This window comes from Nanorana parkeri, unplaced genomic scaffold (genome assembly GCF_000935625.1).
Source record: "Nanorana parkeri isolate BGI_ZX_2015 unplaced genomic scaffold, ASM93562v1 scaffold1655, whole genome shotgun sequence".
Classification (NCBI taxonomy): Eukaryota; Metazoa; Chordata; class Amphibia; order Anura; family Dicroglossidae; genus Nanorana; species Nanorana parkeri.
The window spans coordinates 56,361-60,871 of record NW_017307923.1 but is presented as its reverse complement, the minus strand read 5'-3'; the positions used below and the strand labels follow the sequence as shown (position 1 = coordinate 60,871).

Below are 4,511 nucleotides of genomic sequence, written 5' to 3'. Positions count from 1 at the left end.
TTGGTATTAGAGAGTCAGAGTCTGATTCTGCTTCTGGAGTCAGTTTCTTGAAGTAGGCATCAAGTGATGTTTGCACAGAGATTTTCTTTTTTTCATCATAAATAGCCTTGTAGCATCTCAGGCCTTCAGTAGGGTAAACTTTTGCGAACCTCTCTGTATCAGGATCTTGCTCCTCTAACTTTGCCATTCCTGCTTCAATGAGACGAAACGCATCATCCAACTCTTTTGTAGAAAACGTTTTCAGTTTTGGAGTTTCTTGGTCCTGGTTTTCTTCCCCATATTCTATCATCTGCTGCTCTAGTTCCATAAGATCTTCATTGGTTATTTCTTTGCCATGGGAGTCGAGTAACTCTATGATATCATTTTCACTGATGTCTAACTGCAGTTGATTACCAACAGCAACCACAGCTTGCCTGATTTTGGTGATTTCATCATCTGTAAACCCCAGAAATTCCTCTGTGAATTGGGGCACAATTTGTTGTGCCCCATATTTGTCTCTTTCACTTCACCCTAAGCATCAGCAATATTTTTGATGGCATCATAAATGTTATAATTTTTCCAGAAGTCCCTTAAGGTCATCTCATTCTTTTCGGTAGCCCTGACAGCTTGTGAGAATGTCCTTCGTAAATAACAGGCCTTAAAGGGGGCTATGACTCCCTGATCCATTGGCTGAATTAGTGATGTGGTGTGGGGGGTAGAAATACCACCTTTACATTGGGGTGCATGTCATCTAAAGTGTTTGGATGTCCAGGGGCATTGTCAGGAGAAGGAGAATTTTGAAAGGAATGTTTTTCCCCAAGCAATAACATCCAACAGCAGGAACAAAATGGTTCAAAAACCATTCTTGAAAGACCGCAACTGTAACCCAAGCCTTTGAGTTTGCCCTCCAAATAGCAGGAAGAAATGCCCTAGTGACATTACACAGTGCCCTTGGATTCAGGCAGTGATGGACTAGCATAGGCTTGAGCTTTAAATCTCTGGACAAATTACCCCCAAGTAATAAAGTCAGCCTGTCCTTTGATGCCTTATCTCCTGGTGCACTTTTTTCCTCTTTGGAAATGTAGGTACTCTGCAGGATTTTTTTCCAAAACAAGCCAGTTTTGTCTACATTAAAGATTTGTTCTGGCAAATAACCTTCATTGTCAATAATATCTTCCAATATCTTTGGAAAATCACTTGCAGCACTTACATCGGCACTCCCTGCTTCACTTTGAACTTTAATATTTTGCAAATTTGCTTTTTTTGAAAAAAAATTGAACCATTGATTGAACCAACCCCTACTTGCAACAAATTCTTCATCACAATCGCCTTCACTTGCTGTATGAGTAGCTCCTAAAAAATTGAAAATGCTTTGTGCCTTTTCTTGCACTATAGAAAGACTGATAGGCATATTACGCTGATTTTGGTCTTCTATCCAAATCGTCAGCAGCCTTTACATCTTGATAATGAAATCACTGCTTTGCTTGGTAATAATCATAGCATTCATTGGGTTATACCATATAACATGCTCAATTATTCTATTTTTATCTTTTTAAATTGTTGTGATTGTTGACCGACTATAACCAAATGCTCTGCCAATGGATCATGGAGTTTCACCCCTCTCTGATCTTTTTATTATTTCTACTTTATGTTCCATGCTAATGGTTTTTCTTTTCTTTGCTGTATCATCAGCACTTGTATCAGATTTGTTTTTTGGCATTGTTACAGTCAAGTATACAAGGAAGATAAATACAAATAATAAATAAATAAATAAAATACAGTAGCTAGATACATACAGAGTCATGACAGGGGTAATGACAGTCAGAGCCAACTTCCTGTTCAGTACAGTACCCGGAAGAAGAGGCGGGGCACTCACTAATAATTTCCTGCAGGAGGCACAGTACGGTACAGTACTGTACTACAATCCAGACCCACCGACTCGTCTGCGATCGTCGGCACAAGCACAATAACTAGTAGATTGCTGCGCGGTGGAACGCTGCGCGGTACAGTGGCTGCAGTCTCGGGCTCGGTTCATAAGTCAGGAGTTTGTAAGTCGGGGACTGCCTGTACCAACTATATCCCTAGATTCTCTACCAATACCAACCATATCCCCATTTTCCTTCTACTTCCACCTCTTCCACTCATGGCTGCATCCATCAGACACAGGCAGAAAATTATGAGTCCGTACAGTCTAACTCCACTTACCACCACTTGTGACTGCATCAAAGTATACTAGTCATCAGGCTGAGAAAAGATACAGGTCTATTTAGTTTGCCCCAAAAAAATCTCTATATACAGAACCCTATGTGCACAGTTGATCCAAAGGAAGCCAAAAAAAAAAACCTTTTATAAAGCCTGGTCCAATTTGTTCCAACGTGAGGAAAAAATTCCTTCTGCTCTCTGAAGGCAATAGGATAGTCCCTGGATCAACAATCGCTGATGTTATTACTTGTAAATGTTATATTCTGTGCATTTAGGAATGCATCCAGCTTTTATTTAAATAATCAGCTGAGCTGGCTAGAACTAGTTCCTTAGGGAGTCTACATTTTCACAGCTCTTACTGTACATTCAGTATGTGGAGGTTTAACCTCTATTCCTCCAAATGCAAAGAGTGTCCCATTGTCCTTTGCAATGATCTTAAAGTGAATAACTCTGCACCAAGTTCACTATATGGACCACTTATGTATTTGTACTAATGCTTCGTACAGGGGCAAGATTATGTATTTTGCTTGCTTTAGAAAATGCAGCTTGGCATTGCGTGTTAATATTAAGTCTGTGATCTACCAGAACATCCAGATCCTTCTCGATCATTGACTCCTCCCATTGCACTCCCAATATGATTATGAATGATTTAAGCCCCCAAGTGCATAACTTGTTATTTATTAGGGAAATGTGGGATATGACTAATGTTAAGTACATTAGGGTGTAAAATAAGGTTGGGGGGACATGACCTCAAACTAGCAGGATAAAAGTTTAAAAACTTAGAAAATATTTTTTTTTTTACCAAAAGAGTAGTTCATGTTTAGAACATACTTCCAGCAGAGGTATTGAGTCAGCCAACAATAAGTGAATTCAGACATACTTGGGACAAATAGCTCTAAAAAAAAAACCCCACCAACAAATAACAAAAACAAATTAAAAAAGGGGCACACTCCATGGACCACTTTTTTTCTGTTTCTATGACAGTCCAAGCAGATACACCATGCACCTTAGCCTGATTCGCATGTGCAGATCTGCTTCTGTGCCATGTGTGGCGTCCAATGTCATGCACATGGCTGTAAATGCAATGGGGGACAACAGAGGAGCTGTGGAGCTCCCAGGGATGATAGGGGAGGCTATCCCCCCTTTTAATTATGGGTCTCTGGAGCATCTGAGCAGCCAATGTGTTATTAAGTGCCATTATGTGTCATTATGGAGTGTTATATTTTTTACATATATATTAATATTTTCTAAACTAGTTGTTTGTAGGGTACCAAATGGCTTATGGCAGGGCTCAAAATTTCAAGTCCTGAGCTACTAGCCAGGCCTTAAAAGTTACTCGCCACCAGTTGCCCCACCTAACCCCCACCCTGCCCCGGACTTAACTCCGCCAGGTCAGTGGCGTGACGCAGAGTATAGAGATCAGTAACAACGCGGAGTCCAGAGGCCAGCGGTGTGACGCACAGTACAAAGGTCAGCAGTACACAGGTTAGTAATGTAACTTGGAGTGCAGAGGTCAGCAGTGTAAAGGTGGCCATACACCTTACAACCATCGCACGACTTTCGTTGTGCGATGGTTGCCAGGTAATTAAAATTTTGTACGATCTGCCCATCTTGGACAGGTAGATTGTATTTGCGATCATCGCAAGCCCTCCCAGCTGAGGGTTGGGCTTACGATGATTGCAGTGCTGAGCCGGCAGTGTGGGCTTGCGCACACCGGCCCATGCGGCATTCGTCTCCCGACCACGCCACCAACCCGCCAAAAATCGTACGATTTTCGGCAGGTTTTCAAGCGTGCTCGGAAGACGAATGTTGTGCGACCTTACGGTAGAAGAGTATTTTGGGTACATGGACTGTAACTTACAGTAGAAGAGGTTGCACGCTGCCCATACACCTGCCGATTATCGTAAGATCGCAGGATTACGATAATCAACAGGTGTATGGGCACCTTAACACAGAAGAAACATGGGGGTTGATTTACTAACCTTATAAACACACCACTAACATGTATACACCTCTGTAGTGTGTTCCCTCCCAGCATGATCTATGGGTGGAATCTAAACACCTTTGTAGTGTGTACACACCCAGCAGGTGTGTTGTGCAAAGCCCTGCATGAATTGCAAGGTGATGTTGTGTAAATTAGCTCTACATTGTGTTGCTTGCGTTGATGAATGCAGGAATGTAAATGCATGGATTAACCATTTTTGTCTAAACTGTGAAGCAGCATTATATATGCATCATGTGCATGATTTTTCCATATATGGCATTAATGGAAATATGCTTTTAGAGACTTTTTGGTTGATAAATACGTTTTGCTGTGTGAAAAATCACAC

The 4,511-nt window shown here is 41.4% G+C and overlaps 1 pseudogene; it reads right to left on the bottom strand.

Moving 5' to 3' along the window:
• Positions 1 to 492: 492 nt before the first annotated feature.
• Positions 493 to 1,699, bottom strand: LOC108799198 (annotated as a pseudogene).
• Between the last annotated feature and the right edge of the window lie 2,812 nt (positions 1,700 to 4,511).